The sequence below is a fragment of the Coturnix japonica genome, chromosome 5, assembly GCF_054131305.1.
Source record: "Coturnix japonica strain WE chromosome 5, WE-NBRP24, whole genome shotgun sequence".
Taxonomy (NCBI): domain Eukaryota; kingdom Metazoa; phylum Chordata; class Aves; order Galliformes; family Phasianidae; genus Coturnix; species Coturnix japonica.
Genome location: NC_140667.1, coordinates 20,738,218 through 20,754,705, shown reverse-complemented (window position 1 = coordinate 20,754,705; position 16,488 = coordinate 20,738,218). Strand labels below are relative to the sequence as shown.

At 34.1% G+C, this 16,488-nt stretch overlaps 1 protein-coding gene across 11 annotated transcripts in view; it reads left to right on the top strand.

Annotated features, from left to right (window-relative positions):
- The window catches only part of LRRC4C (leucine rich repeat containing 4C), a 426,317-nt gene that overhangs the window by 288,278 nt on the left and 121,551 nt on the right, over positions 1-16,488 (top strand). For 4 of the 11 annotated variants that reach the window (XR_014947120.1, XR_014947121.1, XR_014947116.1 and 1 more), the window contains one exon: positions 15,552-15,702. The exons of the other annotated variants lie outside the window; for them this stretch is intronic. The gene's annotated coding sequence lies outside the window, so the exon portion shown is untranslated. The remainder of the gene's footprint in view (positions 1-15,551; positions 15,703-16,488) is intronic. 11 annotated transcript variants of the gene reach the window in all.

Below are 16,488 nucleotides of genomic sequence, written 5' to 3'. Positions count from 1 at the left end.
TACAGACTTCCCGTAATATCTTCTGATTTTAATCTGGTGATGTGTAAGACAAAACTCCTTCTAAACTTTTCATAGTTTCTGTTGTTCTTGAATCAGGTTTATTTCCACAGTGACATTAAAAATCTGCTGGATTATTTGGCCAAGAATATATGGTGCTATGGAAATTACAACAGTCAGAGGGTGTGAGGTTAGTTACAGTGATGTAAGCTGACTGCAAAGCCAGGTGCTTAAGTATTATATTTTGTCTTCTCAAGTGAATGAATGCTTTCAAGGAAAATAACTCTCTTCTCTTAAAAGCAGCAAGTCCAGTACTGTACTGAGTGTGCACATTCTGAGAGTTAAACTTAGAGTTAGGAGTTTCATTCCTTTCTCTTCATGGATAATAGAAAAAGGCAGCAACAAATATTTAAATTCAGTTTCTGGAAAAATGAGGACCTCATGCTTTAGATTATACCGTGGCTTTAATCAGAGTCACTTGATAACCACATTGATCATTAAATCAGACAGAGCTTCCATGTATGCATGGAATATATATACTGCTTTCTGTAGTGGCACGAAGAGGTGGTAGCAGTTGAGTAGCACATCCTGCTAGGTTAAAGTGAATTTGCCCATAAAAGCCATTAATAAATAAAGGCTCATGATGATTGATGAAGCTGGGTATTTTCATACACCATATGGCTATAGATTACCAGGTATTTGGTGATTGTCCTTTTGGACAGTTGATATTAACTTCAACAGAAGTGTAAAAATCATGGTGGGATGATATGAGGTAAGCAGAAAAAAAATGTGGGACGAGAGGAGTACAAGAGCTAGGCATGCAGTCAGATGTGATAAAATATTTGATTAAATCAGAAAATGCTGTTTTGGATGAAAATTCACATGTTGGCTATAGAGTAAGTTGATCATTTTACCTGGAGTTCATGCTAAATAGCATATCTTAGTAGTTATTTCTTTTAATAATCATCTGGAAAATCAGTGATTCAGTCTCTGATGAAACTAGTCTTCCCAGCAATGCTTAACCCTTTTAACAGAATATGGATTATTTTTATGGATGCCACAGTTTCAAGCTGTTATGCATAAGGCATAGCTAGAAGCCAGATTCCATTTCTTCTGCTCTTTTAATTGCCTGTGTGATTTGTCTGCGTTCTTTCATTCTCTCTTGCTGGTTGTGAGTACTGTGTTAGAGCAGGCCATTATTCTGGTTCTAAAATATGAGTTTGTTCTGAAATGCCACAAAGCTCTATGATTTAGTACTCATGCCAGTGCTCTAAGGAAAACAAACAAACAAAATCAGAACAAGAAGAAAGATTGGTAGAAAACTTTACATCTGATAGGTAAGTGCCTGCATTGACTTCTCTAATCGTAACAACAAGCAGGAAATTCTGCTGCAGGTATCAATCATCTTTGCCTTTTATAACCGAGAGTAAGACTGATAGTGATACACTGTGCTCTTAGGCTAGTCTCACAGTAAACTTTTAAAAGGCCATAAAAGTGTTAACATTCATTGACCCTTACTCAGACAATGACAGTGTGACCAATAATGCAGTGCATGCTATCCTATTTAAATAAGTAAAAGAAATGGACTCTCCTGCAAGCTTATGCATTTCAAAGTGGTTATTGTCAGTATCTAGATGTTTTTGCTTGTTTGTTATTTTTGCTTTTTTGCAAAACAGAAAACATGCAATTACTACACAATAATAGAAGGTTTGATCAGTGAATATAATAAAACAATGAGGAAATCAGCAACAAATTTGTCTCAGTTCTGATTGCCTTTTTCTCTTCTCAGCCCATATATACGTATGCTTACTTTGTTCCTCTGCTTTAATTATATCATTAGCAACTGTAAAATGGTAAGCAAACTTCAGTCATTCCAAACTCTCCTTGCTAATTTATGGTATAGCTTTTTGCTTTTTTGTGAAGCTTTGGAAATACACGCTCAGCTGCTCAGACTGATAGAAGAGTTTCTTCTGCCTGCAAATCAGTCTCGTTCTCTGTGAGTTGGAGTACCTGTGCTTAGAATTTAGGAAACTCTCACAAATAAGCTTTTTGTAAGATTATACTTACAGTTAGTTATTAATGGATATGAATCTCAAGGTTACTCAGAATTAGCATTTTACGAGGGCTGTTCCAAAAGTAATGTCTTATTTTATTATGTTGACCCACCATGTGAGAAGTGGATGTTGGTGTGGCAGTAGAGGTTGAACCCTCCTGCTGACATTCCATTTCATATTGTTGCTGTATGACAGACGGTAGCTGAAGAACAGTCTGACAAACTGGCATCTGACCATCTGACATGGATGTGTATGAAGCAGAGATATGAAATTGGATTCCTCCATGTGGAAGAAATGGCACCCATTGCCATTCATTAATGTTTGCTGAATGTTTATGGAGACCAAATGGTGGATGTGAGCACAGTGAGGCAGTGTGTAGTCTGTTTGTAACTATGTGAAATTCAGGCCACATTCCAAACAAGCATGCACAGCTGTTATGCCACAAAATGGAGAACATTTTGATCACCTCAAACAACCAAATGATAAGAACAGGGGTGACCGTGTTGAGAAATCACATTTTGCTACTGAGAACTTGCTCTATCAAATAGTGTTATTGTGTTCTTTGAATGTGTTTCAGCTTTCATGAAAACAAAAAGGAGGCATTACTTTCAGAGCAACTTGTGTACACCTCACAGTAGCCATAAGAGCTGCTATTATACCTGCTTTGTTAGTAAAATGTGCTACAGGAAATGTTAATTGTTCTTTAACAGAACATTGGTACAAAGTGTTTGCATCAACTAGTACATCAGCCAGTATTTAAGTGAGTACTAGTTCTGTCCCAACTTTAATTTAGGATATATTTCTCACCAGAGAGACCAAAGATTAAATTTTCAGAAACAATTACTGGCTTTGTGTATCAATACAGAACTAAGTCTGGTTTAATTAGTATTACTGGGTATCCGGATTTCTCTGCAGTTGGTAGTAACAATATGCACTTTGGCACAAGAGATATCAAATTGAAATAGTGTCATACCAACAAATTACTATTTTGAAGCAATCTATAATCATAAAAACATACTTATCTTATTTAAAGCAGTGTTTAAATGAGGAAAATCTTGTTCACTATTAAAATGAAAGCATTTTTTCCTTCAAAAGAGTAGGCACCCACAACACAATACACTTTTTTTTTGCTAATGAAAAAAACATTTGTTGTACTTGGTATGTGGGATAGAAGGGAAACATCAGCCTGATGCAGTTGCTTCTTTGCTTTTGTTTCAGAGTGAAATTGGGTGGAGAGACTGCTACTGAGACTGCCAGTGTTATTTAAGCTGTTTTAAATGTCTATTTGTCTTTAATGGAAGGGAAAGAATGAATGCATTGTATTAGAATACAGTAGTAGAATTGACTAGTTTTTCCATGGCACCTTTGATGAGAACCACGAGCAGAGTATGTTTCTGGGTAGACATAATAAAAAAACCAAATAGCAACAATACCAGGTTTATCCACTACACAGCAGAGTGCTTTCTATTTCTGTGTATACCGTCTGTTTTCACACAGCACAATCTGAGTGTGAACGTCATTCCTGTAACTGAGGATGTAGTCTGAGGTCAGGAACTGTAGAATGGTGGAGGAGGAAGAACCAGCAACTTAGTGAGGCTTGGATGGCTCAAATTGCAGTCCGCAGGAAGCTTTCTTTGTGATCTGAGGCAATCTAGAATTGCTTAGATTGTTTTCTGTTCTGTTTAAGGATAAAACAGCAACAACAGAAAAGATGGTGTTTTCTATTCCAAATAGATAATCATTGTCATTTTAGATTGTGATCAGGCAGGATGAGTTTTTGTTTTCTAAACCAGGCTGATAATAAGCAGGCCATTCCCCATAATTTAAGTATTGCAGCCGCAAAAATGCCTGCAGTGATGTTTGGGACTTTCTGTCTACAGAAGAACATTGGTTATGCTTCACAAAGTGTGGTCATTCAATAGCAAAATAATTAGATTTAATTGTGATCCATTTCTTTTTTTTTTTCTAAGCTGTGTTCAGATGAAGGTCTGTTTTCATCCTTACTGTGTGATTAAACAGTAGTCATACTTCACATCAAGGGCTGGGATGTAGAACAATAAATATGCTCTTCATTTGGAAATGGAAGCAAAACTGGATTATGTGAATCTAAATAGAGATCATAGAAGTTTGGTGAAGCATTGTGAGGAAGGTCTATTTGCTCATGACTGGTATTATGAAATTCTGAAGAACTAATAGTTACCAGGACCAAGTTTTACCAAATAATAAAACAATCTGTCATAGCAGTGTAAGGTGTAAAATATGTCAGAATCTGCTGAAGGGGTTTGAGTTTGGAAGCTTGCTACTTGAATTTGATTTTTATATTTCAGAAGCCTACAAAATGATATATATACACTTTTTGTGTCTCTCATTTGAAAATACTGATTCAAACTGTCATCCTGTATGATGGATGATAATTGGATTCAAATATCCAATGCAAGTTGTCAACAAATGTCAGTCTTATTTTGATGTTCTTTCTAGAATGGCTGTCTCATGCCAAACAGGTATTAGTTTGTGTTGCAAAAGCAAATCACCTCACAACCAAACTAGGAAATCTTTTACTCTTTAGGTGGCATGCATCTAAAGTAAAGCTGAAAATAACAGAAGAATGATTTCTGTTAACTCTGTGGTTTCCTTGAGCTTTTTATAACCCTTATTTTGGTGGTATTTTACTGCCTTTGTACATCTTACTAAAGTATCCACTGAAGATGTGCTAGTTTCATAAGAAGGGCTTCCAAGTCTTTAATAATTTGGTGACCTGATGTGCTTAGCCTTAGACTGCATGGCAAATATTAAAAATAAGTAAATAAATCTTTCTAGTTAGGATTCTGTACTAAAATCCTCAGATTTGTATTTTTAAAAAGAGCTATATTTACTTCGAGAAATGGCCTTGAGGAAAGATGATCTGCTAACAGAGGAGATATAATCTAGTACAGTAAATGTAATGTTTGTTGCAGTATTTTGGTAAAAATAATTTGTGTACCATCAACATGATTTCAAATACTTTAGACTGTAATCTAAATGTAATTTCAATCTGGTAGTCCTCATCTGACATTGATAAAATCTCAACTTTCCATGATGTTATAAAGCCAGTTATCTTTTTCCTTTGTATCTGTCATTTAAGAAAAAAAAATCAACAGGCTGAATATCTTATCTGGTAGTCAAGAAACCAAGCAAAGGTCAGAAGACTATAGGTTTGGACGACTTACTTCAGGCATTAGCCCTCAACTGTGAACTTGAAATAAGCGTACACACCTACGCTTCCTGTCAAGCAGACTCTCCCTCTTGTGGTGCTGCTGCTACTTTAGGGATTAAAAATGACTAATAAGACTGCGTGTCACCAGCCTCCACCTGGACATTGTGCCATTCAACACAACCCTGTGTCTATAGTCTTCCTGTCCATTCCTTATCAACCCCTCAAATCTATATCTCTCCAATGTAGGAGTAAGGATATTGTGGGGGTCTGTGCTATGGGCCTTGCACAAGTCCAGATAGAAAAGAATATAACTAGATTTAAAGAAACAATTTTAAATCTGTAACAGTAGTAGGAATGTATTGGACACAGCAAATATATGGAACATAGAATGTATTTTTTTTTTTTAGCTGTTACAGTATTGTCTAATACGTAGTTCTGGAAAATTGTTATTATTCTATTTTCTAATTTTTCTCAGATTCAAGAAGATATTGTTTAAATATTTAAACATTAAATGTTGGTTACTGCTTTTCTAACTTAAAGTAAGAATTTTAGGTTGAAGGTTGAGTATTCCCTATTTCAAAGTTAATTTTGCTTCTGTTTTTCTGTGAAATAAACTGTAAGGGAATAGAAATAAAAATATAAATGAAATTAGAAAAAATAAAAATAAAAAATCTCCATAGCTAGAGCAGTAGAGAAGTTTTAGAAAGGTCAAGAATGTGTTGTTAATAAAATGATAATTATGTTTCTATTTTAGACTGATTATATTAGTGCTTGTTAAACAACAATTTTTTCTAGATGTCGTTTAGAAAAATAAGTTTGCATTCAGATTGATTGAAAAACTTCTAGATTGAAAGGAATTAAGAATTGATTTAATGTTCTTATATGAAGATACTTTTTCATCACGTTGTTTGATTCTGTGCTGATTTGCACAGTTTCATTATGCTCACAGGCTTTTCTTCCTCATCTCTGCTGGTTAGATTGTTTTATTTTTCAGTGTCAAAAAAAAAAAAAAAAAGCTTAGTTTTCAAAGAAATACATATATACCCCTGCATAAATATCTTCTGTATCTCCTTGTTATTAGCCTTTGTGGAGCATACAGGTTCTTTGGTTAGCTTGCAGTTTCACTTTTTTTTTTTTTCCTACAGACTATGTACTTGGTTAGAGGTGAGAGTAGTGGAGGGTGCAGGGACAATTAACTTATCTGCATCAAATGACATCTGGGTAACTGACTGGGAGTGTTCTCTGAGTTTTTTTCCTTCTTACATTTCCACTTTATAGAGTGAAAAATCAAGACCTTTATTATTACTACTGTTTTGTTTGGTTTTTTTTTTTCTTCTGTTGAATCCCTTTTGATACAGATCAGTGCATCTGAATGTCCTTTTATTTTAAATGGTGCGGCAACATTAGATACTGACAGCTGGAATCCTTAATTGGGCCAATGAAAGAAAAGTAATGGCCGTTTGCAATCACTTGTTCCATCTGACCTTGTATTTAATACAAAAGGGTGAATGTTCATTTTTATTAGAAATCCTGAGGAAGCTGAGAATGCATGGTAGTTAGTAATATAAACTTTCTTCAATACACAAAGTAATACGTATGTCTCAGATTTCAACTGAAATTTTTTTAAAAATCTAAGGCAGTTACATCTTGCTTTGATTTTGGTGACTATCCTTAACACTGTGTTATGGATTCATATCCTTGACTTTTTTGACTCCATGAAATACTATAACAATAATTAAGAGAAGATCATGAGGTTTTATCATGAATTGTAACTGATAATGAATCCTTCAGCATTTCATTGTTAGTATTTTGGCCAATCAGTTGACCAGTACTGCATCTTAAAAGTGAGATTTTCAGATATTCAAAGCTTTTTGAAATTTATTTTTTTAATTTTTATTTTTCCCCTTGTTGAAGTTAATATTCAGACATTCCAGCATTACTGTGAGCTGTGTACTTATCTCCGCTACTGCTTTGAAGAGGAGGTTTGTTTTATGGCCATTGGACATTAGCAGTTAGTATTGCTGAGATGCAAAATCATCTAATTTTAATTTATGTGGTTGTAGCATCCCTCCTTTCTGCTTAAGTATTTAACTTCTATTTGTTGACTGCATATTTCATAATATTCTTTCTGTAATATGGTATGTGTAGTAGACTTAACAACACCAAACTTTTAAAATGATTATGTTTTAAGATTCTGGTGCATTTTCATACCTTATTTATATTTTATAGAATAAACATTTGGATTTATTCTAGTGATACATAGAGCCGGTTCTCATTATAATTTAATGCTTATGACAGTTCAGCAATTCATAGGTGCATAAACATTTAATTCAGGACAAACTTTTCTTTGAATAAAAGCACTGTGTTCAAATGATGATTCTAGCTGAAAATATTATGTCCTTTCAGTGGGAGTAGAGTTAAGAATCGTCTATTAGAGAATAATGTGAAAGCAAAGACTGCACTGTAGAGAAAAAATAAATAAATAAATCCAGACTTCTGGAACTGAAAGGAAATTCCTAGGAATATTTCAAAAAACTTTTTATGGAATTTGAGTTGAGATATGCAATGTCATAGATTCATATAATGGCCTGGGTTGGAAAGAACCTCAAAGATCAACCGGTTTCAATCCCCCTACCAAGTGAGTAGCTAACCACTGCAGTTGCATTGCCTTATATCACCCCTAGGATGTATATCACAACTTTTCAGATTATCCTAGAAACAGTGACTTTGGATGAGCTCTAGTAATCCTATGCTGAGCTCCACAGATTTGTGGCTCAGCAGCTTCACTGCCAGCCTCTGCTACACTGGGACAACCAGCTCTCCTTAGAACATTCTTAGAGTTCTTTGTAAAATTCTTCCCATGCAGGAAGGGTGTCTCAAACCTGTCCTTTTACATCTCCATTAATTCTGCTTCACGTACTTTTGGCGGTGAAGAATTTGGCCAATAGTCTGACAAGCTTTGGGAAACTTGTGGGACTCAGGGAACATAAAATGATGTCATTATTATTGCAGTAGACCAACTTATCCTTCCTTGCCAATATATTTCTTTGTTTTACACGTGTATCTGCGAAGGCTGAACGGAACTCATTTGTTAAATTCTAAAGCAGTAGCTAACGTTCCAGGGAGGCAGAGAGCAGAATCCATCATTGCATTTTTCTTCTGAAATGCATCACTGACAAGCAGTGGAGGGAATAAGCAGTAAATTTAATTAGTAATGGATTTTTTTCACCTTTCAGCTTCCAAAATTGAATGTTTCTTCCATTTTATAGAGTTCTATTTTATTAGCCACACAAAGAGAAATAATGCTTCATTTAACTATGTCAAAACCAATCTAAACTCTCTGCTATTTACTTTCTTTTCTATAAATTTTAATGCATTTTTAATTCCACTCCACTGGTTGGTAAACCAACCATTGAAGTTATTGCTGCTCTGTAATGTATTTCATTCATTTCTAATAAACCTGGCCTTTAAGATGTTTTATTATTATCTCTGTATGCTATGAAAATGGATTTGCTGTCTGCTCTAGATTTTAACACTTTCAGCATATCTACTAGTTGTAGATGTATTTAAGATAAAACAAATAAACTAAAGTAACTAGTCCAAACAAAGACAGTTTCTAACTTTGTGTCATTTTGTGAAAAAAAATATCCATTTTTGAGGAAGAAAGTACAATGAATGGGTATTCTCTGTGTTTAAGAGTATATTAACTTGAAATCAGAGCTGCTAAAAGTTATTCCAACAGTTATATATGTTTTATTCTGAAAGTCAAGATTTGTTAATCATTTTTTGCTCTTACTGTGAGTATTATTTCTTTTATTAACAGAAATTACATAAACGTTTAAATATATCATCTCTCATTAGGAGTTCATGATCTAATAGATGTTAATTTGATGAGGTTCTTAAAGCACCTCAAAAGGCCCCGTATTGTGATTTAGTCAGTACTTGTTCATCATATTTAGCAACACATAGTCCATGGAATGAAAATTTAAGCTATATCAATTAGGAAAGTAATTTCATGAAGATTTTATTGTGTCAGGTGGCTTTTTAATAGCAACCATAAAAACCAATGACAATCTGTATTTTGTACAGAAGACCAAAGACTTCATAAAGAAATAATGGGTTATTTGTTAACTTTATTCTACTTCCTGATTGTTCTGAACCTGATTGATATCAATATCTTCACAACAGATATATCTGTTGAAATGTTTGTCTTTGTGTCTGCAAGTTCTACAAGTAGCTGTATAAAAAGACATGCACAAATCACTAACCATATTCTAACTCAGTTGGCAGAAGGGATAAATAATCTACTGCAAGCAGCAAAAGAATAAATCCATCCCAAATCCATCATATGTAGTGTGTCTCCTATACCACTAGCAGACTTTTTCAGGATTAAGGATGAAACAACTGATACTGATCCCTTCTTGTCTAGGTGCAGGAGTCTAAAATTTGTTGGCTGTAGTATCTTATGTCTCAGTGTTGCCAGTATCTATTCAATATCTGGATTAAATAAAAACAATATAGCAGTCTTCTTGGTGACAATAATAATTCCCATATAAACTAAGGATGAAAAACAGGAATATTTTAACCCCTGTGAGATATTTGCTGAACAAAGAGAATTTTGTTTTCGTAAGATTTTATTCTCCCTGTTCTTTACAAAATCTTTGGAGTTTTAAAAATCTTATGCACAGACCTTCCCTTCATATTCTTGTCAGCTTTCAAGACAACTTGTTTATGATTTGCCTCAGTTATTTTCTTTCCACACTCAAAATAGAACGTGACTGTACTAACTGGGTAAATAACAGTTTATTTTATACTTTCCAATGTGTTTTCATTTGTGGCCTGAAAATAGGGTGGTATCTTCTTGAATGTATTGACTATTTGCAATTATTTGATGTTTAAATTACAGCAGTCATTCTGTAGTCCAATAAACAGCTATTTACTGTGAGTTTTGATTGTTAAAATATGAAAAGTTGTTAATTTCTGATACAGCAGAGAGATAATCTGCTTCTAACTTACAAGTCTTAGGCTTGAGTATCTACTCTGAGAAAATATATATGTAAGAGGAATTGAAATTGCAGACATTTGTGATCTACAAGTTATTTTGGGGAAATATTATCCTACTAAACCAATGCACCAGACTAGATCTAGCAAGAAAAAGAACAGAAATGAACCTAGTGGGGAAACAGCATATATTAATACACACTCTTATACACACACACACATATATATATGTTTGAGTAAATGCTGATGAGTTCCAAGGAACTTATATTTGCTTATTTATAGTACATTTTGTGAGTAATGGTGTAATAGTTTATTTGCCAAGTGAATAAGCAGATATCACTTTCCCCTTGAAACACCTGAATCTGTAGAAGTCTACAAAGAGTATAGTTGGTAAAACTTTTTTAAAGACAAGGTTCAACTCCTCCCTTGTGCTTAGACCGCTGATAGTGACCTTCATCTGTTCCTGACTTATGCAGAAGAAATAAGAACAGTGTTACTCAGAAAGCTTGCCCTTCTTGAAGTTAGGGAGCCATCTGTCAAAGAGCTGGCTTTGCTGACTGCAGTTTTCATGAATGCTATCCCACTGAGCAACATACTTGCATCTGAGAATGATAATGACCAAGATGAATGGCCTTTGCCCTGCTTTAAAACTTCTTTTTCCAAAACCAAGATCTCCCAGGATGTGCTTAAAGGAACAGTCAGTGAAACAGAAGAGTTTCATTCAGTTCACACTGAATTAAGCAAAATAAAAATAATAATAATATAAACTGAGAAGGAATGTTTACCTTTTACTTTTTATCAGTGTCATTATTTCATATAAATAACTGTATTATTATCCTGTTCTTAGAGAGCCTATTGTTCAGTTTATGAGAGAGGGAATTAAAACATGTTATAATTATGCATTCCTGAAGTAGAAGGTAAAGTATGTAACTGTGCAAACAAAATGAATTGATAGAGAAGGCAATTAGCACATAATGTACCTGCTGGAATTTCTAGTATAGAAATATTGAAATGTTTACTACTTCTCTAAACATTGCCGGTTATCAAAAGTTCTCAAAAAAGGGAAGCAAGACCTGCAAAATAAGTAGCTACTTTATGAACCATATTCCATATATTTATTGTTGTATAGACTAAGAGTGACGTGCTGGAATACCTTATGAATGACTCCAGATATAAAACGTGCAAAGTGCAAATTTGCAAAGTGTCTGGAGGGATACGTGTTAGCAAGCACATTGCTTCCAAGCTTATTTCACATTACTCCAGAAACAGAAGCAATTGCATTTCTTTTTGTGACTTTGGTCCCTTCATTCTCTTCTGCCCTTGCTCCATCCTCTTTATGGACACTAAAAAGCATGTTCAGATGAACTAGTGGTGGACAAAGAATATAAAAATTAACTGAAATAAAAAAGGTCCATAAATTGATCTCAGTTAGAAATGTCAGGATATAATAATCTTTTTTAAGAATATCAGCAAGTTAATGTCTGTGATCTCAATAAATTCATCCCATCAGAGCACATCTTCAAAACAAATAGTTCATTACAAATAATACGGAAGGCTGACAAATATCACTTATGAGTGTACTTTTAATAAGTCTTTTCCATGTATGAGAATTGTGTGTGTACATTCTCTAAATGTGCACATTTGATGTTTTATATTAAATCTTATAACAATTTTAAAGTATTAATTTTAAACCAAAAACCCTACAAGATTTCATATAATGGCCCTGAAATTTATTTATATTTCTTCTGTAGATAAGCAGTTAATCAAGATACTCAGCAAGTCCCTGATGAAAACATTTCTAATTAGTGTGTTGAGATTGCATATCCATTATTATCAATCTTCCTAAGAAGAGTAATACCCCGAGTTTTTTGTTGCTAAGGACAGTTGCAGTATTTATGTCTAGTTTCTTATATGATCTTCATTAGAGTGGCGTCTTAGCATTCTCAAAACAGATGGGGATTTGGAGTACACTGAAATTAAATTCAAAATTACATGGGAAGTCTATAGCAGATTTAGATACTCCTTTAGTCTCCTAGATTGTTTATAATAAATTATGTAGTTGTTATACGAAACATGCGCTGTTTGAAGAAGGGAATTTCTTTTCATTTCTCTATATCATTGTTATGATATTGTCATTGATAACCCACTGATGCATGGAAAAACCAAGGATGTTGTCAAATAATTGTCATGGTTCCCTACTTGAGGATTTAGTTACTGTAGTGGTCTTGAACATACATCTATCTCTTCAGATTCATTCAGTCATTCATCAATTTATTGACTAATACTGTTGTAGATTATTTCTTCATCTACAAATGTACAATTCGGTTATGTTGAGAAATGACCCCTGAATTCACCGTCCCCTAGGTCCTTTGTCTCATAGCAACTGTTTTGTTAGCTATACCAGGTATATAAAAACAAGATGTAGATTGCACCTGGTATTGCAAGAACACCTGGAGCGTTCTTGTAGTCTTCAGCATTGATATATATATATATATATAATTATTATTATTCCAATCAGATTTCATGTGGATCTTGATTTTTTAATAAGAGTTGGAAAATTATAAGCATAATAACCCATCTAAATCCTCATTGTCATCCCCATTTCTCCTGTAAGCTATACTGCTTAAGAGACTGCACATGATTTTACTTTTAAAAATTTTTAATGCATCCTTTTACCCTTGGAGCTTCCCACATTACTTTGCACACTTACGGACTGGAGATATACTGGAGATGAAATGGGAATCCCTCTGGATGGCATAGAAATAAACATATCCCTAGGTTTTTAAAAATTGTTTTATTGTTATTGCTGGATATGATCTGGTATCTGAAGATAATTATGTTTTGCAACCAAAAATTTGCTATTAGGGCCAATACATTTGAATTTAAGCTACCAAGTTTGTAATCAGCCTAAAACATCCACCCTCTCAGGTCTCAACTAATTGTAGCTGTTTATCATTTACTTAGCAATTAATTGAACTATTTCAGTGTTAGAATAGTAGAGCTGTTCTTAGCAATGGACAGTATTGCAAAATAGCTTGAAGAAAAAGAGGTGAACCTACTGAAAATTTAGTAGGTTTCCTGACATTATCATGTTCTTAAGACACTAAAAATAATAATAGTGTTATTTTCTTAGAAGGTGTATCATTTCAACAAGTACATGTTGCTAAGACTTACGTAGGTCACAAGTTTTAAATGCCAAGCTTAGATTTTTATTTTTTTTAAGCTGTGTTTCTGTGAAAAATACATCAGCCTGGATAGTATGTTGTTGGCACTGTACTCAGAAAGAAAATATAGTTGGGTCGTTTGGGTTTTTGTTTTCTTTTTGGAAGATTCTGTAAAGTACAGCTAAGCCTACTCTGTTTTTCAGCCTTACCCTCAGGCAATCATAATGACAGCAATCTGTAGTACATATAGCTTGCCGGTTTGGTTTTTTGTGTTTTGTTGTTGTTGTTGTTATTGTTATTGTTGTTTGTTTTTAATTATGTTTTAAAGTATAGAGCAAACTTAAGATATTTTTAAAATATATTTAATTTTATTCTATTTTTTCTCCTTGTTTGTGACACTGATATAATTTGGTGAATTTACATTCCAGTTATATCTTCAGTGACGTAGTTCTTTGTTTCCTAGACATGTAGTCAGACATGTCACCTAATGGAGATGCTTGAATATTAGTGTTTTGGTTATTTTTAAATGTTATTATTTTTTGGCACTAAGGATTTGATTCTATCTCCTAGTCATGTTTAATCTGCCATGGAATTGTAGTTTAAAAGCCTATACACTAACATGTATTTGTGGGCTGCATCAGGCACTTTGGAATTTATAAACTGTTTCTAGAATCTCCACTTGGTGTGTTTAAAATGGAAATTACTTTATTAAAAGTAACCTAGTTTGCCTCATTGCATCTGTTTTTATGCAACAGCGAAGGCACCTGTGTCCTATTAATACTTACATTATGCAGCACATTTGAAAATGTTATAACTCAGGTGGATTATACTCCTGGGAGCCACATGCATTGCTTGCTTGCTCTTGCCTCAGCTCTTGCTCTCTGTATTTGTCAAACTGGTAAGAGTTCTCCAGGTTACTCCTACATGTTTGCAACTTGAATCCTTTAAAATGTTACTCAATCGACTGATTCCTACTGGCTTGCAGGAAGTCTTCAAGTTTTCAATTTGCTCAATATCTATTCTGAACTGATCCATTCTTTTGTATGGATATTTAAGAGTATATGCATAGCTGGTAGATTCTGTTTGCTTGTCCATAATTTAGCTAGAAATAATAGCATCACTGGTGCTGCTTCTTGGCTGAGTTATTTAATTTCAGTGTAACGTGAAAGACTGTGGAAACATTTTTGTAATTGGAATATTTTGTTACAGCAGTGTTAATTTAGTATGCACCTTAACATATGGCAAGTGGATCTCAGGCTTCAGTTGATTCCCATGAAAAAGATGAGGAAGAAGTTCTTCTGCTATTAATCTTATTCAATTAACCTTAAGACCAATAGTGTAAATTAACATCACGGCTATGAAGAAAGACTGTGTATTACTTTGCTAGATAAATAGTCTATGAAACTTCTCAATTTGCTGCTCTAAAATCAATAGGGGTCACTAATTTTCAACTTCTTGAGTGGAAATAACACAGAGACCTGTTAGTTTTCCTTCCTTTTAAAGTTCAAAAATCATCTGTCTGGAATCAAATGTGTGGAAGAAACATTGTGAGTTAGGTGTCTGAGATAAATTGTGTCAGGGCTATAGCAATTACTAGTTAATGATTGAGATTAGAAAGGAATATTCATGTACGTTTAGGGTGGTAAAGTCCTTTCTGAGTAGTGGATTTATTTTGTATCACATTTAGTAGAGATCCTAGAACACTCACTGGAGTCACGCTGGAATTTTTGAGTGATTGCTGTAAATAGTTGAACTGAGCTAAAAGATAGAATTTGTAAAATAAAAATTCTGTCAATACTGATTCTTCCTAATAGTTTTTTGAGGGCTCTCTGAGTTTATGGTGATTCTTTCATCTCTGGAAATGGTTCTACATTTGTTAGTTCATTGGAAAACGTGTGAGATGCCCTCTGCATTCTGGCTGAAGAGAAGTCTATCAGCTTCCAGAGCTGTCATTTTCAGTAGCATTATATACACTAACAACAACCACTGCTTTGCTTTAAAAGTCAAGTTAATGAGATTAAAGCATTCATTTTCACTTTTGTGCTCTTTGCTCTGTGTGAAATAAACTGATTTTTTAATTTTTATTTATTTATTTATTTATTTTAAATAGAGATCTCTTCATTTCTTATGTTTGTGTTTCAGTTGAGATCCAGAAGTCAAAAACCTACATGGGGAAAGTTCTAGGGTGTCATGTCACCACAGGACTTGTTTCTCAAGACCCAATATGGTGTTTCGAGAGGTAGCATGGGGTACTGTGTATGTTTCAAGCCACCCAGTGGTTGCCTCCACAATGGTAAGCACATAACACTTACAATTGTGAGATCATGGCATGGTGATATAATCAACCTGCCACGCCTCCCCATATTTATACTTTTGCCATCGCCCTTCCCCATAGAGAGGTTTCAAATGTTTCATATTCGTGGCTTGTTTAATTATGGCACATGTTTCACAGTCATGAATAACCTGTGCAATAGCATCCATAGTTAAATCCACCCTTCGGTCTCTAGTCCACTTATATGTTGCATCTCTCATGGACCCATTGAGCTAGAAATAATTCACCCTTGTTCTGCCAGTCCAAGTCTGTTTGGGCCACCTCAATTCTTCCAGCTGAAAGTTTGCACTAGTAGACACCACATTTCCAGATTTTTATTTTACTATTTAGGATTCTGGTTGTATCGAGAGGCTGATTCAAGTCAGTAGCACATTATAGAATTCAAAGTGACATTTTGTTCTGCCATGTGTCATTCTGTATTGTGACATTAATGCAATGGTTTATGAAGTTTATCAATACTTAATTTTGTCCTTGATATAATTTAACACAATCCATCTATTCATTTGACTTACATACTTGGTCACTAAGTGAAAAAGCATGGATATGTAATTTTTTTCTGCAAGGTGGTACCTTGAATTAAAATAATCCTTATGCTGTCATTTATGAGAAGTTATAATGGTTTTGCAGAAAGGCAATTGTGTTGAATTATGGCATTTTTCAGACGAAAAAACAAATAGTTTGATTTGGAGATTATGCCAGCTAGCTGTGAGGATTTACTTAGATTAAAAAAATTAGGCTTGAATGAAT